Source organism: Ambystoma mexicanum, chromosome 6p (genome assembly GCF_040938575.1).
Source record: "Ambystoma mexicanum isolate Mex_15411 chromosome 6p, UKY_AmexF1_1, whole genome shotgun sequence".
NCBI classification, from domain to species: domain Eukaryota; kingdom Metazoa; phylum Chordata; class Amphibia; order Caudata; family Ambystomatidae; genus Ambystoma; species Ambystoma mexicanum.
In genome coordinates this window covers 359677337-359704326 of record NC_090935.1, presented here as the reverse complement: position 1 = coordinate 359704326, position 26990 = coordinate 359677337, and the positions used below count along the sequence as shown (strand labels likewise).

General features: G+C 45.1%; 1 long non-coding RNA gene across 1 annotated transcript in view; it reads right to left on the bottom strand.

Moving 5' to 3' along the window:
- Nucleotides 1-26990, bottom strand: part of LOC138511451 (uncharacterized) — a 680777-nt gene that overhangs the window by 146685 nt on the left and 507102 nt on the right. The window contains exon 3 of the long non-coding RNA XR_011280621.1: nucleotides 25259-25357. This is a non-coding gene — a long non-coding RNA (uncharacterized lncRNA). The remainder of the gene's footprint in view (nucleotides 1-25258; nucleotides 25358-26990) is intronic.

The window sequence follows — 26990 nt, the reverse complement described above, 5'->3', positions numbered from 1 at the left end:
AACACGCCTCTACGAACTGGATTGGGCAATCAATGTTGACTGCCTCTGCTAGGATGTGACTCAGTTTAGGAGGTTGCATTTTATGATGTAAAAAGACTTCCCACAGACCTTTTTGCCAACTATCAGTCATAAAAGAATGTACACCTTTGTACATTTGCAGCACCTTAATAAATGGCATAATCAGAATCAGGCTACATATTTTATGTAGAGCATAGCAGTCCAATCCTGCAATCTGTGAGACATTGTTTTGTCCTTTTAATCATTTTGGTCATTTTGAGTATGAAAGATTCGGCCTAAAATTCCATAACTTTATACATATGTGTGGATTATCATAAGGGATGTAAGTATACAAATGTGCATTGGTAACATGGATACTTTTCTTATAATCTGCAATACCTTGCCATTTCTACTCCCAAGGTGTCAGGGAATTCTACAATGTCTTAAATAAAAGCCCATGAAATCAAATTTAAACAGTAGCATTTTTGCATTTTTACCAAGTTATGCTGCAGGGATAAAAGTTTTTAAAGTTTATTTATGAAATGGTCTCTGGAAGCAAATGGCAGGCCTTTGTCCTGCACTGGACCATTTCTTTTCTTTTTCAGCTACCACCAACTGTCACTTCCCCCAAAGGGAGAATAGGTTTATCCAGCTTGATTGAAGGTTTATTGCCCCTTATCCACTTCGCGATTTGATGTCCCAGAATTTCTATTGAAGGAGGCCCCTGCCCAGACTGAAGTCTGATTAGTATGTGAATGTAAAGGACCGGAGGGGGGTGTCTGTACTTCCGCTCTCTATATGGTAGAGGAGAGGCACAGAGGACCCCAGCCAAGATTCTCTATTGTTGGTAGCAATGGACGAACAATCAAGGCCTAGCTTCTCAGGAGGTGATGCAGGCTGGTTCTTAAGTACAGTGTAGTCCCCAAGCACCCACAAAGGAATGACCGCACACTGTATCAGTTAAAACACAGTCTTTACATAATTAATATTCAAGGTTATATACAATATCACGATAACGCACTTTTTACTCGGTTATCTACAATGGCAAATATATACAATTCTACGTGGTACAACAGTTACTATTAGATCTCTTTAAAGTGCATCAACTTTACAGTTAAAAGGCACACAAATCAAGGCGTAAAGGAAACCAACAGTAGAGAAAAGAGGAAAGCAGTTGATACGAACAATTGGCATAAATACTGGTCACTACCGTTAAACACAGCTCTGTGTGGAGATCCCCCCACCTGGGCAACCTGTAGAATAAAGATATAAGCCCAGTCCATATATTTTTCACAATAGACTTCCCAATAGTTCTGCAACCCCAAAGTACCTGGCGTTGTAGCGTTCCTCGTCTGGGAATCGACGGCCCTTCTTGAGTGCCCTCCCTTTAAGGCAGGAATCACGGGTCATCGAACGTCCGACGGAGAACAGGTCGAGCTACGATGGTAAAGTGGCCGCGTCATTCCTAGCGGTGCTCGTTGACAGGGAAGCGTAAATGTCCTGCTAGGAAGTGGCGTGCGGGGCACCTCAGTGTCGATAGTTCTGGACCGCAAAGAGTTTGAAGAACAGTGGCCCAGCAAGGGCATCGAGTTATCGGCGTCTCTGTGGTCTTTGGGTGGCAGGAAACCCACCGGTGGATGCTCCTCGGCGCGTCAACGGTCAGGCCTTTTCCAGCAGGATACAGCGGCGACGATGCGGACGAGAGCGTCCTTGGATCAATGAAGTTCTTAGGCAAAACGGGAGCACGGCAGCTCCGGTCGGCGACGGCGGTCGGTGACAGTGGTGGACAACAGTCCTGGCGCTTCTCTTTGTGATTCCGCGGCGGTCCCCATCTCAGGTCGGCAGCCTGTCGAAGGTCTGTCTACCAGAGAGCTTTGGCAAAGATCAGCCGGTGCACGATGGTCCCTCCTAGCTCTGGAAGAGGGCGCCTTACCAGGTCCTCTCTGGGTCAGTCCTTGGAGACACAGCAGCTTTCAGATTGTGAAGGAGAGCAACCGAAATTCTAATCGTCCAGCAGGGCCTCAAGGTCAAGCTTCAGTTACTCCAGTTACTCGTCGTAGTGGACTTCAGCTTCTGAACACAATTCCTAGCAGTGAGAGGTCCCCAGATATACTGTTGATCTCCCATTCATTCCGCTGGGTTATACTCAAACATCCAATCACGACTAAGGGCATTCAGGCAGGCAGGCAGCCAATCAGGAACACAGTGCATTCAGGCCTTTTACTTCTCTCCATACACTCACAACAAGTTATGTGTATTGTGTCAACCACCAGATACTAGACACCCACAACATAGAATGCGTATTCATCACACACTCCATTCACCCAGGTCCCACCCACAGGTGTACCCACAACATACGGTTGTTGGGAAGGCTCCAGCCAGTCTGGTCAGCACTTCCCCACACTACCACATATGGAATTTTCACCCAACAGCCAGTCAGGGGGAAGGGACAGAGTCTGGGCATCCCGGGACTTCAGGAAGATCAAGGTAACAGGCGATGGAAGGCAAGAGGCCATGGGGGCCATTTTGTCTCCATCAGGAATGTACCGATTCCAATGACAGGGCCTGGGCATCCCAAAATGGAGGATACTGGAAGGCACGAGTCAATTCAGCACAGAGCTGCCACCAGCCCGTACCCTGCTCCGTGGGTCACACACAGGTGCCCAAAAACATACACTAGGGGCACAGGGTTGCACCCCTACCCATGGGTGCCATAAGGGTATCCCATGGGTCGGTTCACCAAAACCGAAGGAGAGAGCTGCACCGCCAGGAGTCCCACATGAACGTCTGCACGGAAACCATGACAGAACACACAATACAAAGCAGTAAAGGACAAAGATACGTAGGCCCTGTCCCTCCGATGCATTTCCAGCATCATAGTGAAGTTTCTTTGTCCTGGTCAGTCACAGTTTTTCAACCTAGCAATTGTCACTTTCGTGTCCTGGAAGTTTATGGTGGCTGCCTTCCTTGGGGGAAGCCTTCGCTCTGTCAAGTAGAATAACTTGTTTTCGGAAGCTTGCAAATTCAGCCCAGGCAGTTTAAAACCTTTAATTTCTTATATTTGGTCCTGAATTAAAACAAGCTTGTGGAAAATAAATAGCTCATGTGTGTTTCCCTGCAGCCAACCCCTTTTCATTGCTAGGCACAGACAATCTTTCATTCAACATATTACTTTTCCTTTAAAACGGGCATTTATTTTTCTTTGGTTTGCAAAACCCATTTCACATATGTGGTGAAACTGCTAGCATTTCCTTTCAAATTCGATTTTGCCACCTGACTTCCCAATATTGTCTTGCAGCCATAGTTAGTTTCTTGTGCACAACAGTCTGTACAAGGCAAAGGTCTCCTGGAATGGACATGTGCGCAGAGCTCTGATTACTTTCGCAGGTTTCATCCCTTTGATATTTTTTAGCGCAAAATAATGCGATTCCTGGGTATGGCAGAAAGTGAAGATTCTTGGGCCCTTTTTTCAGATTTGGCTTAACAGAGCCTGTCATTCTGTGGTCATGTTGGTTTTGCTGAAACACAATGGGAATATGAATGTGCATTGCAGAGCCTTATTATTCAAGGTGGTTTAAGAAAGAACAGATGGAATTAGTGTCAAAGCAGCATTTTTTAAAGGTGAAACAGTTTCCTTTTCAATGGGGATTTTGGGGGTTTCAGCAAAGCAACGCTGCTTTTTCACTTTTTTCCTTTTGTATATGTCAAAACACACTGGCACGCTCTCTCAGTGTGTTCCCTGGTTCCATCCTGCCTGATGTGTGCTTGCCAGGACGGTGCAGCCCTTTTTTTGTTGATGCAAAATGCAGTTTTGAGGCCATCGCGCTCACAGGAGCCAGCGCAGCCCTTTTCTGTATCTGCGAAAATGCAGCTTTGTGATGTGGAGAAATACTGTTGAGTGGGTCAATATATCCCACATATCCCCCCCGACTTCTTCTGAGATTCCAAGTCGAGGGAGACTCGGGCGAGTGGGATTCCTCAATGGGCAAAACAGGTATGAGTCCTTCTTCCATCAACTAGCGGTGCGTCACGCTCCTCTCGCTGTCTCTGGTTGGAACGTGGACCGACACCCACAGCTTTCTCTGAGGTCTTCCTTTATGGTGTTGAGCCACACCCCCGGATTTCCTTTGGTTTCTCCTTTCCCGGTCCCTGGGGAGGTCCTCCTTTGTAGTGAAAACGCAACTATGAAAGAAACACAAACTGGTTAGTATAATTTCCCACTAACTGCCCTCCAGTAGGGTTGACAGCAGGGGGATACGCATACGTTCAATTCTGACAGTTGGCAATTAAGAAAAATACTCCCTGTTACATAATTATAGTGAAAACTCTATCTGTTCCCTTCTGGTTTTTCTTTTTCGTATTCTCATGTTTCAGATGTCTCCTCTATTTGATTCTCTCTTGGCTCCTCAATTTGCTGCAAAGTGTGCCCAGGTTGACAACTCTTTAGTTGATTAATATGGACCCATTTCTCTTCTGTCAATTCGTCTTTGGGGATGCGGATTCTGTAGGCGACAGGTGAGATTTTGAAAAACCTTTCCAGCCTTGAGTTAAGAAGTATTCCCTTGGCGACCGCTAATTCGTGGTGTAAAACAAAGTAAACTAAATGCACATTTTGAATTAATTGTGCTGGGTTGTCAGCATGAGTTTTTCCCAAAACTGTGTGGCTGTTACACAGATGCAATATTAGTGAAAAAGAAAAGGTTTGGAAAATACTACTCAAATGCGCCAACCTTACTAAAAAAATGTTTTTGTTCAAAGGTGAGTCAGTTCAGTTTTGTCTTTTTATTTTGCACAATATGTTAAAGAACATTCAAACAAAAATAGTTCCAATTTTGTGTTAACTTCACACCATTACAATCCTTAATGCAACTTAATGTGGGGTGTTAACTCCACACTTATAGTTTGGTGACTTTTTTTGTATTTACTTCACACCATTTTAATCCTTAATGCAACTTGATATGAGGTGTTAACTCCACATCTGTAGCCTGGTAGCTCTTCAAGAAAATATTGTTTTAGTTTATATTGTCATCAATTTAGACTGATTATCTATGCCTTACTATGTCTCTCTCAACACGTGTTTCCCCATTGTTGCTAACAATGGTTCATCAGGAGAGGAAGTGTGTATCCAATCTGTGATTTTAGCATTCATCCAGCTATTTTTGACAGATTCAAGTGGATGATCAACTAAGCTTGATGGTTTTATTTTAACAAGGTTTGCCTCTTCCCCCAATTAATGGGTAAAGTCCAATATTTTCACTTGTTTCTTTTTCGGCGATCCTCTGCCATGATAAGCATCTGAGTTAATGTATAGGGTTGACAGCAGTGGGATACGCATACGTTCAATACTGACAGTTGACAATTAAGAAAAATACTCCCTGTTACATAATTATAGCGAAAACTCTATCTGTTCCCTTCTGGTTCTTCTTTTTCTTATTCTCATGTTTCAGATGTCTCCTCTATTTGATTCTCTCTTGGCTCCTCAATTTGCTGCAAAGTGTGCCTAGGGTGACAACTCTTTAGCTGATTAAAATGGATCCATTTCTATTCTGTCAATTCGTCTTCGCGGATGTGGATTTTGTAGGCGACAGGTGAGATTTTATCTACAATTTCAAAAGGTCCTCGCCAGCTTGGTAAAAATGTACGCTCCTTGGTCTGGTTCCTTTGGAAATTGTACAAGTAGACCATGTCTCCTACTTGGTATTCCTTTTTGGGTGTTTTTAGATCATATTGAGTCTTCATGCCCTCTGCAAATCTTTTTAGATTCCGCTGAGAGTACGCAAAAGTATGTTGAAGGTATTTTCTTAGATTCTCAACACACTCATGAGTTGTGGAGGCGTTTATCAGTGTCTGCACCTGTGTTCTATAGAGCAAATGCTGAGATAGCACCATCCTTCATCCAGTCATCAGCTCAAATGGAGACATCTTAGTTGCCGAAGAAGGGGTATATCTGATGGCCATCAGGACAAGTGCTAATCGGATGTCCCGACTTGGCCCAGAGTCTGCCACAAACTTTTTTAGAATGCTCACAATGGTTTTATTGTACTTCGCAACTCCACCACTAGAGGACGGCGGTATCTAATGTGAAGTTTCCTTTTTACCCCAAGTATAAGCCCACAACTTTGACATCACTTCGCTGGTGAAGTGGCTACCTCGGTCTGACTGAATCCTTTGGGGTAGGCCAAAACGCAAGAAGATATGGTTGATCATCAGGGCAGCTGCTGTTTCTGCCTTGCAATTTGGGTCAGGGAGACATTCCACCCATTTGGTAAGCAAGCATGTTACGGTTAACATGTACTTGTTCCCCCTAGAGGAGTGAATCACAGGCCCAATTAAATCTACTTGTAAATCTGACCAAGGCAGTGTCATCCCCCTCTTCTGGAGGGGGGGCTCGGTGTGTGAGTGATGTTGGCTGAAATTGTGATCATACAAGACACACCTTCAAGTATTGGTCGAGGTCCTGCCCCATGTGTGGCCAGTATGCAGCCTCTGGCAAGATTTCTAATGTAGTGTGAAACCCCTGATGACCGGCTGTGGCTGCATCATGGGTGTGATTTAGCATCAGGCTTTGGAATGAGGCAGGGAGCACCCAATGGTGACAGCTAGATATGGATCTCCTTACCAACAAACCGTCTTAGATTGGGAAAATGCTTGGACATTTCATCAACACCTTAAGGTCCTCTTTCCCAATGTAATCGGTATTCGCCGGGGGAAAGTTCTCAGGGTCCTCAATGTGTTGATAAAATTTACCAATAATCGGTTCCCCTTTTTGTGCCATGATTAAATCAGCACCTGGGGTTTCCTTACTCCATTGGGCAGTTGAGAGATCATTGTGAGCATTTGTCTGGGACCTAGTGATAGCAGTGACCTGGATCTCCCCCAGCAGGGCCTCGATCTCAAGGAGATCCCCCTGAATGGCTCTGGTTTTGGCCAACTGATCAGCTAGGTCGTTTCAAGTCTTGTCTGGTCCCTCTATTCTGGAATGTCCCATGATCTTCTTCCAATAGATGGTCATCCAAGTAGAGGTGACCAGATCATCAATACTTTGGATAAGCTTGCCATGTTTGAGCGGTTTGTTGTTAGCACCTAGCATGGCTCTGGTTTTCCAATTTACCAGGTGCTCCACGAACCCGTTCCGGACATAATCTGAATCGGTGATTATGACCAGTTTGTGGAGTTGGTGTTGGATGGCAGTGAGGATGGCCTGATGAACTTCCACCAACTCTGCCACGTGACTACTACAGGGACTGATTTTTGTACCCAGTGGAGGGTTCCGGGGCATCATTGACCCAGGCATTCCCAACGCCGGCCACCAGTTCCTTCTCCCCCTATTCGTCAACATGGTAGGAGCACCCGTCCACATAAACTGTGGGCATTCCCTCGCACTTGTCTTCTTCATAGACTTTGTGCGGGGAATTCGGGTACGCATCCATGGTGTCCTGGGTTTTAAGACTTTTGTCCTCGAGACAGTTTTCTCCGGCACAAGTCAGCCAGACCTTGCGCAAGGGGATTCTTCTTGTTTTGGCCATATCTGACCTCCACAGGAAAGCCTTGAATTGACAGAATTCAGGAGGTAATGGTGGAATTACTCACATTTCCGGGCCTGATTCTGTCACTTTGGAGGTATTGCAAAGGCTGGTGTGGAGTCTCCACTATGATGTGATCCCCCTGAATAAACGGGCGGTAATTCTTGAATGCCCACACCATTGCTAGGAGCGCCTTCTCACAATCATTACATTTTTCCTCCATAGAGGATAAAGTCTTACTTGCATAGGAGATGACTTTATTGACCTTGTCATGCTTTTGATTTAATACCGCGGTTAAGCATGTATTCGAGAACCCTGTCTCCAAGAAGAACTCCTTGTTTGTGACAGGGTAAGCTAGACAAGTCGCTAGTGAGAGGCTTCTTTTGGGTTGCTTTGCTGCCTCGGCTTGTTCTGGACCCCACTCCCACTTGACCCCCCTTCAACAGATGGATCAGGGGTCTTGTGATCTCTGCGTAATCCTAAATGAACTTCCTACTGTAATTAGTCAGTCCAAAGAGGCGTGTTAGCTCACGCAGAGTTGTGGGGTCATTCAGTTTTAGGAGTGCTTACACTTTCTTCTCCTGGGGACCTAGAGAGCCTCAGGAGTTATTTCATGCCCCAAGAAGTTGACACAGGATCTGCACCACTGCGCCTTTTGAAAGGACAGTTTTGTTCTGGCAACCCTCAACTGTGTCAGAACATAATGGATTTCCGTTATGTGTTCCTCCATGGTTGAGCTTTTTATCAGGACATCATCCACGTAGGCCAGGTTATCCCTTTCACCCAAGTCGGGCATGGCCTTATGTCGGAAGATGTTGAATTTGTTGCCTGAGTTGATGTATCCGAAGGGAGTCCGGGTCTAGGTGTACTGCTGCCCCCCCGAAGGTAAAGGCCAGCTTGTATTGGTCCTCCCTACTGACAGATACCGTCCAGTACCCATTGGTCAGGTCAATGGCAGTGTATACCTTTGACCCCTGGATCTGGGCCAGCTCCTGGTCAATGTAGGGGAGAGGCCATCAGGACATGTGGACCTGTTTATTCAGCTCCCTAAGGTCAGAACGTAGTCTCCAATGGCCGTTTGGTTTTAAAATCCCCAGCATCGGATTATTAAAGGTGCTATGGACTGGACAAATTATCCCACGGGACTCAAGGTTTTTGATGATTTCCGTGAGGGACTCCATGGATGCGAGAGGCAAGCAGTATTGCTTCACAAACACTGCAGTCATTCCAGGGTCTGTGGGAATTGTTGTTGTATGGATTTTGGTGCGACCACAGTCATACGAGTTAACCGCAAAGAGATCTTGAAAATCTCAGAACACCCGTTTCAACTTTTGCTTTTGCTCCGGAGTCTCACAGGCATCAGCTAGGTTGACTCGCTCTTCAACCATTTGCCTGAAGCCTGGAAAGACTTCCGGTTTTGCTATCTCAGCAGCCTCCTCCAGCTGGGTCGAGAGGTCCCTGGTTAGAGTACTAACCTGGACAGAGGGTTTCAGGCAGGGGAGATGACATTGTGGACCTGGAAGATCACCTCATCCTGCCTGATGTCACAGGTCACCTCTTCCTCACTTTAAGGGCAGGAAGAGTACATTAGGAAATTCCCCCCATGCCGGGTGAAGATCCTGTCTGGTGGTAGGTCATTGTCACTATCACTGTCCAAACAGTCATTGGGGATTGGTCCTATCAGTTCATTACCTAGATCCATGGAAAAATGACGGTCATCAACCGCCATTCTAATATTGGTGCCTGCGCCCACAGTAATACTCCTAAGGTCGCTTGTATCCATCATCATTGGAATGGTATTGTGTTCTACATTGAGTAATGGTGTTGGGTTTAACCCCAACCACTGCTGTTGGAGATGGGCATTGAGGTGTATATATGCGTCAGGATTTTTCAGTTTCTGTCCTCTTTTAATTTTTAATTCCAGTGGGAATAGTCGGGTCCGTCCTGGGCTGGTGACCTCCGCTCCAATTTGAACATCAACTGGATACAGCAGCAATTGGGCTGACCGAAATGCTTTTTCTGAATCATCAAAGTCCATAGTCGGGACCAGGCTTTGTAATTGATCAGACCCAAATTAATGGCAAAACGATTGAGAATGTCACTGCCTAAATAGAATGCAGCAGGGACGTCTTGCACGACCCAACAGTTATGTACTATGCTTTTGTTTCCTATAGAAATTCTGAGCATACACCTGCTAGGCAGGATATGTTTGGAATTGGGAGTTTCCAGGCCCATTTCCCACTTATCGATCAATTTAAATGTGGGAATGGCTGGATCTTTTGGGAGCTTTCGGAACATGGCTTCGCTGATGAAGCTCTTACCGTTGTTCACGCACACTTGGGCGAGAACAGATTCCTTCCCCTCATTTAACTGAATAGGGATGAATAACTGTTCTCTAATTTTCTGAATATCAGCTAAAATTTGAGCTGGTTCTCATCACTTTAAGATTGTGAATTGGTATAACATTTCAAAGTATTTCCTTCCAGTGTGGAATGCCACTTGAAACTGAAAGGAAGGTTGATTTTCAGGAATGGAGAGGAGTTCCCATCACCAGTTTGTTGTCTTACAGCAATTACTGTCACGTCAGGTATTTGATTGTTCTGAAAATGAAACTCAATATGATCAGGTTTTTGTTCAACCATGTTGCATGTGCCATTTAAACTAACATGGTTGACACACTGTTCCAATTTTATTGGCCTGTTAGTCTGAGTCCAGAGGACCTTGTTCACACAGTCTATTATGGGGGACAACCTGCACAGGATGTCATTCCCCAGTAGACAGGGTGTGCCCTCTGGAGTCTGACTAGGTGTTTCACTTTGTGTGGACCAATTTTTATTTTGAAATCCGCAGTCCCCTCGACAGGAATTTAATTCCCATTGAAGTTTTGGAGTTGTCCAGGAAGAGGGGTGAGCGGGATCTGGTATCGCTCTCTCCTTCCTGAATTTAGCTGTTCAAAAGCCCTTTTTGACAGAAGAGTGGCTTGGGATCCAGTGTCCACCAGCGCCTGAAATGTACATTGCCCTTGCACTTGGACCGGGACATAAAATCTACCCTCTTTCTCCTCCAATGGGCAAAGGTAATGGGCATTTTGGGCCAGCTGGGTGGTCAATTTCCTTATTTTTGACACAAGGGTGGTTTGGGCATAAGTCTGTGTTGGGGTTTGGGGATCTGAAAGAAACATTTTACATTCAGATATTTGGGGAGTTTCGGGCTCCCCTTTTTCTGATTCTGGGCTTAACCCCCCAACCCCCTTTTTGGAGGCAGTCAACAGAACTGGTTTGTGAAGTTGGGGATCCCTCTGTTACTAATGAGTTTCCTGGATGCTCATTCTGGGGTTCAAGGGTGGCCGACTCTGACTCAGTCCCCACACCCACCCAGTGTTCATTTAGATTTCTTGGGACCCATTTTTCTTTGGGAGGAGTTCCCCCCATCCCTGAAGGATACAATCTTTTTCCCAGAATCCTCTAAGGATTCTTCTCCTTCAAACTGGAGGACACTAACCTCCTCCCCAAAATGGGCCTTTTTGAGTTCTTTATTTCTCCTACCCACCCTCTGTTCCTTGGGTTGCAGATTTTCGGGGGTAGGGGGTTTTTGTTCCGGTTCCTGGGTGTCCAGGGGCTTTTCACGAGTGAGGAAGGAAGCTTCCCCTAGGGCTTTACACCACCCTTCCCCTTTGCCTCCTCCTTTGGAACCGGTGAGTTGTCAGGGTTCTCGCCTCATCATTGTTCTGGGGTACCAGACCCTTGGTTTGTGGGGTTATGAGCCACCATGTTCATCTGAGGGTTCTGTTGAGCCCTCAACATGCGACCTAGATCCTGGGTAAGGTTTTAGACCTGGCACTCCAGTTGGGACACCCGTTCCGGCTGGTACGGGGGTCTCTGGTCAAATCTAGGTGGATCACGGAAGGGTAACTATCCCTTCTCCCATAGTACCCTGGATATGGTGAATTTTGGTAACCTTCCACCCTTGCCTTCCCCTCCCCCGGATTGGGTTGTCTGGGTACCTGAAATCGGGGAATGAATGGAGGGTTGTCTTGCAGGTTGGGGTTTTGTGAGTATCGGGGAAAGAAACTTAACCCAGCATTTGGGGGATTACTGCCCTCTTGGGGGAAGTTAGGGGGTAGTTTCCCGGGCGATACTTACCTGATTGGATCCCCCCCTGGAGCTGGGGGAACCCATACATACCCCAGGATTGGTTGGGTGCCCTTGTATCAGGGACTGATATAATCAGGGGAGTTAGGGGTCCCATTAGTGGGATTACCTCCCTGACTGTCACCTGTTTGTGACTGGCCTGAAGGCCTTCTGGGTCTCTGAGTTTGCTGATTTTTTGTAGGTCCATTTTTAGGCTCCCCCATCTCTAGGTCTAAAATCGGGGAAACCTTCACCTCCGCCACCTTAGCAGCAGTAAGGGTGTTGGCTGGGTTGGGGTTCTTGGCCACATTTTTTAAATATTTTCTGTAGGTTTTTGGACCTCACAAATGTGGGTCGCCTGCTCTATGACCCAGTCCAGAGATCTTTGTCATGGAAATCCCTCACTAGCTGGGTCATGATATACTTGGGGATTGCATGAAAGAAGGTGGTTACAAACTCCCTGCTATCCGTGTGCACCGTCCTAGTGGTTTGTGCAAAGGCGCGTTGAGCTCCTGTAAAAATTCTCATGGGGCTGGATCTTCCTCGTCCTGCAGATTGTAGGCCACTTTTTGCGTGCCTCTTGGGGGTTTCTGTGGGCAGAAAAGTGTTTCAAGATGGTTTCCCTGTAGGTGGGCCATCTTGAATGGTTCTGGTCCTCCAGTCCAGCAAAGAAGCTGGAGTACTCGGAGGAGACTGTCCATTTTACATACTCAATGCAGTTCGGGTTGTCTTTCAGATGAAAAGTGTCCATCATCTGCTCATAGAGTTCCAAGTGTTCCCAAACAGAATATTTTGCGTTTTTGTGGTATGGGGTTATGAAACTCCTAATGGCCTTAATCTGCCTAATGGGGTCTTTTGTCAAAACTCTCTTGAGTTTGTTTGCCTTCTTTGGCTTAGTCACCCGAGTCCACTCGCCCTCTGACTCAGAAGCGCTACTACTTGAGGTCACCTCATGATCATCTAGGCACTCCCTGATGCTGTGAGCTTGAGAGGGGCTTGCAGAATGGAGGGGCCTAGTTTCTCTATTCCTTTGGTGCTCAGGGGAGTAGTCTTCTGACTTTTCCCTGCTCCCAGAGTTGGCAGAGTATCCCCCCCACTGCCCTAATTGGGTAGAGGTCTTCAGGATGCTCTTTTTGGGCCTCATTTCATTTGGTTTTTCATCAAATTGAACTACTGGTCCCTTGGAAAGTAATATTTCTGTGGATCTAATTCCCTGACTCTCCCCTCATAGGAGAATTCTTGTCAGAGACATCAGCCTTAATGTTTGCCTTCTATCAGCCTTCTATACAGCGACGTCCGTCCATCTATTTCTGGGGGACGCTGACCTGTCAATTCCATCATGCTTGGCCTATTAAATTCTGATGGCCTCATGGCTTCCAGCTCATGTGAACCGGCAGCCATGAAGTCAGCAGTAAACAAAGTGTGAAATGGGTTTGAGTCCCTTATTACAGAAGTCCTTATACTATGATCAGGGGTTGCCCTATCCCTCTCTACCTGTTCAGGGTCCCTCCAGGTAGGATTAAATCTAGCACTCTCTTTCTCCAACCTTGCTAGTTTCCCCTTCTCAGCCCCTTCTTCTTGATAATAAGCAAAGCTCTTAGTCTTATGCTCAGTTACCAAGGATTTACTGGCCTCTATGACCCGCTCTTGTGCTGCCACTTGTTTGTGGAACCCATCATTCTTTTCACAGAGGGCCTCATTGTCTCTCTGCGCTTCCTGTATGGCTTGGGAATAATGAGACAATTTCTGTTACAGGAGACGCATCTCCTGAGTTTTTGCATCTTTGGTCTGGGTGTTCTTTTCCAGAGCACCTTCCACCCGTCTGGCGTGCTCCAATAGATTACCATACTCTGTTTTGAGTTCATTTCGTTTCTGGAGGGCTAACTCACTTCCTGATGGTATTGAATTTCTGGCACTCTTCATATTCTGTTTTGAGAGTGGAGGTCTCTCAAAATAAACTTATTATTTTCATCTTTCAATTTCTCTATCTGCTCTGCGCAGACCCTGTTAAAGGTTAATTGTTGAGTCAGCTTCTGTTGACTCTCTTGTAAAGAGTCAACATTTTCCTGACACTGTAGTCTTAGTGCTTCTAATTGGGCCTTTTGGTCTACGTTATCCTGTTGTTGGAATACAAGGTTTTTTTATGTAATTGCCAGATTCTACCTCCAACTCTTGGCTCTTGTGTAATTTTTGTTCCGCTAATTTTAGCTCAGTCTGGATTTTATTTAATAGTTCAACTTGATTCTGAGCAAGAGTTGTGTTTTCCTCATGCCTTTCCCGCATCACTCCCATGTGGAGATACATCTAGGCCGCGATTCTGACAATTTTAATTTGCTTCTCTTAAATTTTTGGGGTCATATATAATTCACTCAAAGCTTGGTGTAATAGGCCACCGTCCTGCCATGTATCCAGGTTCATGGCGGTGACCGGTTGTGTTATTTCTTGTAGCCAGACTTTTTCATCCTGTTCTGGCCACTTCACCTCTAACAAAAAGCTTGTGCAGAAGGTGCTCCCTAGCTATATTGATTTCTACTACGGTCATTTTGGACATGTTCTTTCTGTAGTCATTTATTTATTTATATAAGGGTAACCTGTATTCTGTTGCTTTTCTGTCTATTTTGGGGTTGATTTTAGTTTTACTTTCAGACACAGGCCTGGTACTTAGAGTATTTGTTTTGGGTAGGCGCTTGTACAGTGTAACCCAGAATTCCCACCACACAAAGTAAAACTACCTTGTTGGTTAGTCTGCTATGTTAGACTGTCACGGGTGGCAACCAAACCCCAAATCCCGGCTTACGAGCCCCCTGAGTTTGTTAAGGATTTCAATCAAGCGACACACACCTTGGTCTCGGTCTAATATGTAACGCACAATTGAGATGCTTTTCTCCTTATTTGATGCAGATTCAATTTTGGGATGGTACACCACTCATATCCTCCGGCCTCCGGTGCTCTTTGCAGCTCCGCTGCGAGCACGAAGCATCCTCGACCAGCTGTGTGCCCGATCAGCTGATTTGATCCACTTCGGAGCGGCCGCGTGTTGCATTCCGCCCACGCTGCAGGCCGCGTGCACCGAAGCCCCAGACAAGATGGCCCCCGTCTCCATGGAAGCACAATCAACAAAATGTGCTCCTGAAATCACCGCCGCGGGCCCGTGTCCCGATTCGCTGCCTCACCCCGCCCGCCCCTCCCCTCCTGCTTTAAATGGAGGGGGAGAGGGCCGAGAGGCGAAGCCGAGCAGGGAAGGCCGTAAGGAAAGGCCTCCGGTGCTCTTTGCAGCTCTTCGCTGCTCGAAGTCTGCCGTTTGCCGCGGACACCTGCTGGAACCACAAGGTAAGGAGTCCCGCACTCTGGAACTACCCCACACACTCGCAAAAAGGCGAGACCGTCTACGCACACGTACTCTACCTAGCGTATTGGTCACTCTGCCCATCCCCACAAGTGCACGCAATGCACGACTTCAGTCGAGAACCTTAGCTACAACTAACCGAAAGGCCACCTCCCCAGTACTGCATCTATACCATAAACTAAGCCACACATCGAAGCTGAGCCCACTTATCAAGCACCACCGTGAGCCATTTGCATTGGCTACAATGTCTAAGACTCTTGTTAATGTGTCACTCACACGTATGAATGAAATTACCGCTATTTGCAATTCTTCTACCACTGCCTTGCTACCTAATGATGCAAATGCCACTTTATCTGTGTCTATGACCCCAGAAAACATGCCCCCCACCGGTTTGAATGAAATTACCGCTATTTGCAATTCTTCTACCACTGCCTTGCTACCTAATGATGCAAATGCCACTTTATCTGTGTCTATGACCCCAGAAAACATGCCCCCCACCGGTTTGAATGAAATTACCGCTATTTGCAATTCTTCTACCACTGCCTTGCTACCTAATGATGCAAATGCCACTTTATCTGTGTCTATGACCCCAGAAAACATGCCCCCCACTGGTTTGAATGAAATTACCGCTATTTGCAATTCTTCTACCACTGCCTTGCTACCTAATGATGCAAATGCCACTTTATCTGTGTCTATGACCCCAGGAAATATGCCTCCCACCGGTTCGGATGTGCCACCCTCGACCATCAATGTCACCCCTGAACCACACCTCAAATGTGCCCTCATCAACGCCCGCTCCATCAATGCGCATGCACTAGACATCCACGACCTTATTACCACCCTAGATCTAGATCTTCTAATGGTCACCGAAACTTGGCTACATGAAGCCTCAGGACCCGCCCTATCCCTCGCTCTCCCACCTGGCTATGCCATCACGAGACAAGATCGGATGACCACTGGAGGCGGTGTCACACTCATAGCCAAAGACTCAATCACCATCAGAAAGGCTGACAAAACTATCAACAATAACAGCGACTACCTTCAATTAAAACTCACCATCTCGCACCAATGCACCATCACCCTACACCTCATCTATCGACCACCAGGCCCCCTAGGAGACTTCCAGGCCTCCATCACCCACCTCCTGGCGGACAACCTCAAAAAGTCATCCAAAGCCATTCTCCTTGGAGACATCAACCTTGGCCTGAATGACGCCAAAGACCCTACAGCCAAAGCACTTGACACAGCTCTAGCCACCCTAGGATTCGTCAACACCATCAATAACCCCACACACGCCCTAGGCAGATCACTAGACTGGATCGCCCACCACAATTGCCCCATCACAGTCACGGGCAACACCCCCACCCCATGGTCCGACCACCACACCATCACCTTTAACATCCCCACCACTACAACCACATCCCACCCCCCTCCTCCCTTGCCTCCTGCCCTTACAAGGAGTGCCCGTCAACTGACCAAAGAAAGACTCCTACCCTTCTTACTGGGACCTGCCTTCACAGCCCCATTCTCCAACGACCCAGAAACTCTGGCAAAAAATTATGATACGGCCATCACAGCAGCAATCAATACCATCGCCCCACTTAAACCTCGGAAAAAACCAAACCCACTAGACACGCTAAGGCGTGGTTCACCCAAGACCTTCTAAAACTACGCTCCGACAAACGGGCAGCACTAACTCTTTGGCAAACATCCCGGGATGAGAAAGACAAACTCAACTTCAAATCCCTTGCAACTAATTACAAGAAAGCCATCATTAAAGCCAAAGCTAAATCCTTCGAAGAGAGAATTACTGAGGCCAAGTCAAACACCAAGGAAATGTTCGCCATTTTCAGGGAACTTGAGAACCCCACACCCACCCCCCAAAACTTCACTAAGGACAAAGAATGGTGTGACAACATCCAAACAGCCATGTGCAATAAGATCAGCTCTCTCCAAGCCAAAATCTTGAACACCAAACTAACACTATCCACCCACACCACACCCTCCCCACCACCACTGCCCCCATCACCCACTGAGGCCCCACCCACCTTCTCGTTTAAAACCATCCAAGAAAACGACATGATCAACATTATGAAAAACATAAAACCCTCCAATTGCAAAGGCGACCCCTGTCCTGCCTCCATCATCAAAGACTGCGCAGACACCCTGGCCCCTTTCCTAACAGCCTTCGTCAACGCCTCTTTCACCACAGGGAGAGTCCCTAAAGGAAGCATGGGTCCGACCACTCATAAAGAAACCCACACTTGACCCCACCTCCCCTAATAACTACCGCCCCATCACCACTGTCCCTTTCCTCCTCAAGATTCTAGACAAAGCAGCTTACCTGCAGGTCCAGCACTTCCTCGAAGAACAGAACCTCCTTGGACTGAGACAATCCGGCTTTCGCCCTAGGCATGGGACAGAGACCGCCCTACTCGACCTAAAAAACCAAATGGACGACGCAAGGGACCAAGGCAAACCTGCCTTGCTCCTTCTCCTGGATCTGTCGGCAGCTTTTGATCTTGTAGACCACGACATCCTCTGCCACCACCTCTCCTCCACAGCCAACTTCTCTCAAGAAGCCATTACATGGATCACCTCCTTCCTCCAAGGCAGGACCATGCAGGTCTTCTCTGACCTAGCCACTGCATCACCCTCTATCATGCTATGTGGGGTGCCCCAAGGCTCCTGCCTCTCCCCCACCCTCTACAACATCTTCACCCGCCCCCTCTTCCTCATCCTTGACGCCATGGGCATCTCTTACACCAACTACGCCGACGACACACAGATCCTTCTCACTCTGACAGGCGACTATGACACGGACTCCGCTACCCTCAACAACATCTACAACACAATTCAAATGTGGATGGCTATCAACGGCCTCTGCCTTAACTCTGACAAAACTGAGCTCCTACTCGTAGGCTCCCCTGACACCATCAAGAAACTTGACGCTCAGTTCAGTCATTTCACCATTGACTCAATCACGATACCAGTACTTGACACGGTAAAAACATTAGGCGTCTACTTAGACTCCAATCTATCCATGACCAGACAAGTAAACGCCATTGCCTCCTCGGCCGCTTACCATACAAAACTCCTTAACGCAATCAGACCTTATCTGTCAAAAGACACTTGCACTAACATAGCCAGGGCCATAACTGGCTCGCGACTTGATTACTGCAATATTCTTTTCCTTGGGACCTCCAACAAAAATCTTGAGAAGCTCCAAGTAATACAGAATAATGCCCTACGCGCTGCACAAGGCATTGCCAAGAGAGAGCACATCACCGCTGCCAGAAAAGCATCCCACTGGCTCCCCATAAAGGAGAGGATCCTATTCAAGGCTCTAAGCATCACCCACAAATGTGTCCATCTTGCCGCCCCAATGTACCTTTCCCAGAGGATCCACCTGGTCTCCTCCACAAGACCCACTAGATCACCCTATGCCAGCATGCTCTCAGTACCTAGGGTAAAAAGGACCAGAGCAGGGGGCTCCAGTTTCCCGTACCTTGCTGCCGTACACTGGAACACCCTCCCTAGCTCCCTGCTCTCTGAACCCTCACTGACCGCCTTTCGGAAAACCCTGAAAACGACCCTGTTCATCTAACAATTACATGGCCTAGCCCTCATAATTGTATTGTATGATGTATTATGTGGTATATCTGATCACAGGTCACTGCCTCACTGTAACCCAAGGCATAACCTGCACACATTATAACTACGTCTTCCTTGCAAGTAACAGTGCCACAATGCCCCTGGGCTGCCTGCGCGCTATATAAATTTAATAAATAAATAAATAAATAATATCACACACCCTTTTCAAATACCCTGGGTCACAATGTACCATGAACCAGGCTGGTTGGTAAAATGCAATATTTATTTATTTATTTTAAAATTCAAAAGAAATCATACACTTTTTAATATGGGGCAGCAATCACCAATGGGGTGATAATTACAATGAGAAAGTGAGCAATGCACTGGGTTTAGCCTTCTAGTGGAACAGATACACAACACCAGGGAATAGGAGCACTTTTTGGATTAGGAAAGATAGCATCCAAGTTGGGATTTCCCCCTGCAAGGTTCCCTCAACCCACACATAATCAATTCTGAGTGGATAAACAGAAGCAGCAGGTAATCAGGAATAAGAAACAGGAGACAGAATCCAAATCTGACCTTCTCTCCCCAAATAAGAGAACAAAATGATTTTAAACCCCTTGGAATGTTATGAATGTGTGTTAAAACCTTGAAGAAAATATGATTCCTCACTAAAGCAACAATGCAAAGACACTAACAATCACAAAGAATGGATTACCAAAAGAATACAGTTCGAAAATGAGTGGAAAGTTTATAACAGATAATGACACGTGTAAAAGTTGCATTTTCTTAATTCCCGCCTTAAATTACCCAAACGGTTTTTAATAAAAGCGGGTGAAATACACAGATTTGGAGTGTTCTTGGGCTGGGGGATAGAGGTATATCACAGGGATAGTCTGGAAGTGAAAGTAAGTCTCTAGCTGGTAAATTGGAGGAGTTATACAAGATATAAAAAGGTGCGCTTTGAGTAAAGTGAAGCCATGAAGCCATGAAATAAGAAAGGAAATCAGTCGCTACAAGAACAGTTTTACTTTACACTAAAGTATTCAGGCTAGACCACCAAAGATGGACACATTAAGATCCAGAGTTGATTCGCGAGTGGATAAACAGAAGCAGCAGGTAATCAGGAATCCAAATCTGACCTTCCCTCCCCAAAAAAGAGAGAAAAATGGATTTTAAACCCCTTGCAATGTTATGAAATGATACTCGGAAATGGACAAATAAATAATGAATGTGTGTTAAAACCTTGAAGCAAATATAATTCCTCACTAAAGTAACAATGCAAAGACACTAACAATCACAAAGAATGGATTACCAAAAGCATACAGTTCGAAAATGAGTAGAAAGTTTAAAACAGATTGCAGCAAAATGACACGTGTAAAAGTTGCATTTTCTTAATTCCCGCCTTAAATTATTCAAATGGTTTTTAATTGGAGTGTTGTACATTTACAGCACCGTAATAAATGACATAATCAGGTTACATATTTTATGTAGAGCATAGCAGTCAAATCCTGCAATCTGTGACACATTGTTTTGTCCTTTTAATCATTTTTGGTCATTTTGAGTATGAAAGATTCGGCCTAAAATTCTATAACTTTATACACATGTGTGGATTATCATAAAGGATGTAAGTATAAAAATTTTCATTGGTAACATGGATACTTTTATTATAATCGCAATACTTTGCCATTTCTACTCCCAAGGTGTCAGGGAATTCTACAACGTCTTAAATAAAAGCCCCATAAAATCAAATTTAAACTGTAGCATTTTTGCATTTTTACAAAGTCTTGCTACAGAGATAAAATTCTTTAAAGTTTATTTATGAAATGGTCTCTGGAAGCAAATGACAGTCCTTTGTCCTGCACTGGACCAATTATTTTCTTTTTCAGCTACCACCAACTGTCACTTCCCCCAAAGGGAGGATGGGTTTATCCAGTTTGATTGAAGGTTTATTGCCCCTTATCCACTTCGCACTTTGAAAGAGGCCCCTGCCCAGACTGAAGTCTGATTAGTATGTGAAGTTTCTTTGTCCTGGTCAGTCACAGTTTTTCAACGTAGCAATTATCACTTTTGTGTCCTGGAAGTTTATGGTGGCTCCCTTTCTTGGGGGAAGCCTTAGCTCTGCCAACTAGAATAACTTGTTTTTGGAAGCTTGCAAATTCAGTGCAGGCGGTTTAAGACTTTTATTTTCTTATATTTGGTCCTGAATTAAAACAAGCTTCTGGAAAAAAATAGCCCATGTGTGTTTTCCTGCAGCCAACCCCTTCTCATTGCTATGCACAGACAAGCTTTCATTGAACATACTACATTTCCTTTAAAACAGGCATTTATTTTATTTTTTTGGTTTGCAAAGCCCATTTTACACATGTGGTGAAACTGCTAGCATATCCGTTCAAATTCGATTTTGCCATCTGACTTCCCAATATTGTCTTGCAGCCATAGTTAGTTTCTTATGCACAACAGTCTGTACAAGGCAAAGGTCTACTGGAATGGACATGTGCGCAGAGCTATGATTTATTTTGCAGGGCTCATTCCTTTGACATTTTGTAGCACAAAATAAAGCGTTTCCCATGCACAGCAGAAAGTGAAGTTTCTTGGACCTTTTTTTCAGATTTGGCTTAACAGAGCCTCTCATTCAGTGGTCATGTTGGTTTTGCTGAAGCACAATAGGGATATGAATGCGCATGGCAGGGCCTCATTATTCAAGGTGGTTTAAGAACAGATGGAATTAGCGTCAAAGCAGCATTTTTTAAAGGTGAAAAAGTTTCCTTTTCAATGGGGATTTTGGGGTTTTCAGCAAAGCAACGCTGCTTTTTCACTTTCTTCCTTTTGTATATGTCAGAACACACTGGAACGCTCTCTCAGTGTGTTCTCTGGTTCCATCCTGCCTAATGTGTGCTTGGCAGGACGGTGCAGCCATTTTTTTGATTGCTGCAAAACGCAGTTTTGAGCCCATGGCACTCACAGGACCCAGCACAGCCCTTTTTCTGTATCTGCATGAATGCATCTTGGTGATGTGAAGAAATACTGTTGAGCGGTTCAATATATCCCACATAGTAAAATAGTCCTAGTCCTAGGAAGATGAAAGTGGAGTCTGGAAACATGTTCACCTTTATAAAGGTGGGTTTGCGATTGATAGGTTTTCTTGATAGGTCATCGGCCATAATGTTGGTATTGCCAGGAATAAAGGTGAACATTATCCGGTAAGCAGTAAAGAAATGTGCCCATCGGACTTGTCTACGTTTTTGTGTCTCAGTGTATTGCAGTACTCTTAAATTATGGTGATCTGTTCTTACCTCAATGGGGAACTGAGCTCCAATTAGTAAAGGTTTCCATTCTTGGAATGCCTTTTTTATGGCCAATAGCTGTTTTTCTATTTATTTATATATTTATAATTTATATAACACATCCACTTACCCGGGGACTTAAGGGCGCTAAACATATACAACATAGAAAGCAGGCAGATTATACACTGACAAAGCAGTATGTCTGATGGATACAGAAGCTGGAAAATGCTACTAGTTAAATAAGAGGATCTTCAGTCCCTTTCTAAATATCCTGATAGAGGGTTCTTCTCTCAGGTTGGTGGGAAGCCCATTCCAAAGAATTGGAGATGCTGAGAAGAAGGCTCCAGTTTTGGCCTGTGTAAGCCGGCAGACTGGAGTCTTAAGAAGGCAGCAGTTGTTGGATCTCAAGTTATAATTACTGGTTTTATGAACCAGATCATCCTTAAGATAGAAAGGGCACGCATTTTTCAGGAAGTTAAAGGTGATCACCAATAACCAAAACCAAATTCTCTCCGTGATTGGGAGCCAATGTAGGTCTCTTCTTGTGTCCGGGATGTGATTGCTTCTGTTCCGGTTCACAACGACTCTGACAGCATTATTCTGCATCACTTGGAGTCTATTGATCTGGCAGTTGGGTAGACCAATCAGGAAACTACTACAGTAGTGATTTCCTGAACTAATTAGAGCATGCAATAATGTTTCCCTGCTTGTTCTAGACAGGAAAGGTCGGGCATGAGACAAATGTTTGATGTAGTAGGCTATGGAGGCAACAAGGCTGTTGACCTGTGCCTTCATGTTCAAACTACGGTCCAAATAAACCCATAAAGTTTTGACCTTCTTTTTAGTTTCAATAGTGCAGCCACTGATGAAGAATTGGGTATACTGTCCCTCCAGCTTGTGAATTTTTATTTCAGTTCCTACAAGCATTAACTCTGTCTTGCTCGTGTTGAGCGAAAGGCCGTTAGTGCACATCCAGTATTGGATAAGACAATAGATTCTATTGATGTTTGCTTCATCTTCAGCAAAGACACCAGTGAGTGGGATGACACACTGGGTGTCATTGGCGTAGTTGGTAAGGGAAGAGACAAGCTCCCTGAGGAACTCCTTGTGCTAACTCTATAGAAGTGGCATCCGCTAAGTCACTGCTCACTCTCCAATGACCCGCCCCCCAAGAATGATTTAACCCATCGGGCTGTAGCAGGCGTGAAACCCGCTACCTCCTCCAACCTGGCGACCAAAGCTGCCTGGTCCACCAGGTTGAAGGCGGCAGGCAGGTCTAGGGTCATTAACATGCTAGTATTCCCTCATTCATGTGCCGAAGGAGTCTGGATTCTAAATCTAGCAGAGCTGTCTCTGTGCCATGCTTTTCTCTGAAGCCGGATTGTCTCTGGTTCAAGATGTCAGCGGTTCTCAGATGGGCGAGCACTTGTGTATACGCCACCCTGTCCAGAATCTTCATCAGGAATGGGGAGTTAGAGATAGGTCTATAGTTTAGCGGATGGCTAGGTGAAAATAAGGCTTCTTAAGGAGTGGTGTAACCCAGGATTGCTTGATGCAGGCTGGCACAGAGCAGTCTCTAAAAGACACATTTACAAAACTGCAGAGAGTGATGATCAGTGCAGCAGAGCATACTTTAATAGTTAGTGCAGGACAAATATTCCCCTTAAAGAATGAGGGCTTGAGTTTCTCTATGATTGACATAAATTCAGGTTCTCATATGGGCTTAAAAGTGAAAAGCTCTTCTGGTTTCCAGCTCCTGGGTATAGGATTGGTCTATTAAGATCAGTTCCGACCGTAGTTTTATTGGATAGCATGATACCAGCTGTAATCTTGCTAAGTTTAGTATCCATAGCTTCTTGGACCGAGTTACACCAGTTGGCATCTTTAGTGATTGTGTCCATATTGTTATTTTGTGTGGTTTCCATCTCCCTAAACACTTTAAAAAGCTCCTTAGGTTGAGATTGAGCTTTAGCTATACGATCATCAAGGTGGGCTCTCTTGGTCGCAATAAGAGCCTTTTTATAGTTCTTAACCAGTGTTTGATATGTTTCTTTATCCAAATCGGTTTGTGAGTTTTTCCATTTGTAGAGGGCTTTAATTGTATTGCTTTACATGGCTTGCAAGTCAGTGGAGAACCAGGAGTTGGTCTCTCTTTGCAGTATTTTCTTATGTCGCAGAGGAGTTACAGTGTCCACTGCTTCTAGCAAAGTGTCCTGCTATGAGTGTATAATTTCTTCTACAGAGCACTCATTATTTACTTTCTCCTGTGGTCCGCAAGTCGAAGGAGCTAAGGATTCCGGGGTCAGCTTTTTAAGATTTCTGCAAAAAACTGTGGTAGAAGTAGGTTTCTTATTATAGTTTTTTCTGAATCGATCCCAAAGTAGATAACAGGTGATCAGACCAGGGGCACGGGCTGACTGTCTGATTGGTTCAAGAGTGTTCCACTTCACATGGGTAGGAGCATGGACGTGTTGGGAGAAGCTCAGATTAGAGAGCTATCTAGTTAGTAGTTTGGCTGGAAGATCATTATTATCACCTAGCCAATAATTAAAATCCCTGAGAAATAAAACTTTAGAAGAGAATTTTAGAAAAGTTAAAAGGCGATGCGATAGTTGGCTAGTGAAAACCTTTACAGGAGTAGGTGGGTGATAGACAAGTATAACATTTACAGTATTTTCCGCATGTAATCTAATTTTAATATGTAGAATATCACAACTATCTACACTCAAAATGTCAGTTTTCCAAACATCTAGAGAATCTTTAAAAATGATTGCTACTCCTCCCCCCTTACCTTCGAACCTGTCCTGGCAAAGTATGTTATAACCATGAGGTATTGCCAGGACAAGTGAGGAACCCGTCGCAGTATGATTCCACATCTCGTTTATGGCACAAATATCAATGTTGTGTGTGGAGATGTATGCAGAGACCTCTAGAGCATGTTTCAAAAGAGACCGCATGTTAAGTAGAAGGCATTTGAGCTTCAAAGTTGAGTTATCCTTGCTCTTCTTGGGGAGCATGATGAACTCTGTTTGAGGAGCATTAGTGGCATTATTGCACGTAGGCTTGGTTTGCTCTTCCTGGCTAGCAGCGTAATTCTCAGGAAGTGCTAACTGAGAGTTTTGGACCTCATCTGTAACTCTGGTATTGTTATCACTGGAGGTTTCTAAAAGTTCCTCGTTCAAGCATGAGTGTCCTACATGCGGATTATTATTATTTATGTTAGCTGTGTGTGGTCCTAACTAAGGTAGATAACATTTTGCATGTTCTGAATATGAGAACTAGAGGCAGCTGCCATTTCTAAGAAATCAGCCGTTCTCCTTTCGGAGTCTGCTCTTTTTTGGCGATTAGATCAAAGATAGTCGGGAGACTCATAGTACTTACCAGATAACAGCACCATCTGCAGGAGAGAAGGCCCCCCGAGAACCTGAAGCGCCACAGACTGGCTTGCCCCCTTGGCACCTGCGCATTCGTACTAGGTTTCTATGGAAATAGAGAAGAGAACTACAGTGCTTATGGGGATTGTAGTTTCTCACTCTTAGGGGCTCTGATTCAAACTGCACTGAATGGAATAGCAGCAGGAGTGTAGGAGCACCAAAAGGCACAAGTAGAATGAATTAAAAATAATAATATTCACAATTAAAACCAAAACCAAATGCAGACTAAAAACAAGTGATTTTAAAATAAGCAATTTAAACAGAAAGGCTAGCAGCAGAGATACGAAATACAAACAATCAATGGAGAGGAGGGACAGCGAGGTACTTACGTAGCCTTCACAGAACGGATTTCTATGGAAATAGAGCAGAGAACTACAATGCTTTTGGGGATTGTAGTTTCTCTCTCTTAGTGCATGCAGAGAGCCTCTAGAACAGTATAATTCACTTCGGAGCTAGTTAATGTTTTGGAAAGATAGGCAATAGGAAATTCTCTCCCTATTTTATCCGCTTGTTTGAGAAAGGCTCCTAGGGCATTGCTAGATGTATCTGATTCGACGATGAAAGGTTGTTTCTGGTTGGGCAATCTTAGGATAGGAGTTGTGGTAAATGCATTTTTCAAGTTGGAAAAGGCTTCTTGTGTTGCATCTGTCCAATTAAACCTGTGGCCTTTTTTGAGGAAATAAGTAATTGGGAGTAAAGTGCGGGAAAACTGGGGAATAAACCTGCAGTAAGAATTTGAAAAAATCAACAAACTTGGGATATCTTTTACTGTTTGAGGGATGAGCCAATCTAGAACCACTTGAACCTTGTTGGGATCCATGTGTGTCCCTTTGGCCGATAGGATGTATCCCAAATAGGGAATTTGGGGTTGATGGAATACACATTTTTCCAGCTTGGCAAAAATATGGTTTTGTTTTAATCTTCGGAGTGCCTCACGCACATAAAGAATATGGTCTGGGAGATTTCGTGAAAAGATCAAAATGTCGTCAATGTAGACTATGTTTATGTTTATTGTGTTTATATAGCGCTTTACGCCAAAGCGCTTTACATTATAGCAACAAGAATACAATAACAGTAGAAGAAATTACAAAATATGAGTCAAACCAGTAATACAGCAACTAGAACAATTTGCCAGTGAAGATAAATGAGGGAAGAAGGGGTGGAGGGGGGAAGGCAGTGGGGAAGAGGAAGTGAGATAAGCTGAAGGCGAGAGAGGGGGAGAGGGGACTTAAGAGGAAACTGCAGCAGAGATACAAAATGCAAAGAATCAATGGAGAGGAGGGACAGCGAGGTACTTATGTAGCCTTCACAGACCGGATTTCTATGGAAATAGAGCATGGAACTACAATGCTTATGGGGATTGTAGTTTCTCTCTCTTAGTGCATGCAGAGAGCCTCTAGAACAGTATAATTGACTTCGGAGGTAGTGTCATGATCTCTGCTTCCAAAAGATCAGGACTTGCCCAACTCCCTTGGAAGCAGACCCATAACCCCGGTTCTGAGTGCCAGCCAGTCCCAATTGGGACCTTTTGGACCCTGTCCTGGCGCCAGTGGCACCAGGCTCATAAAGATGCCCAGTCCCAGCGCTGGAAGCGCCGGGCTCATAATGCTTGGGTGGATTTACCTGCAGCAGACCATGCTGCTTACTTACCTGCCAGTTGAGCCCCTGATCCTCTAGTA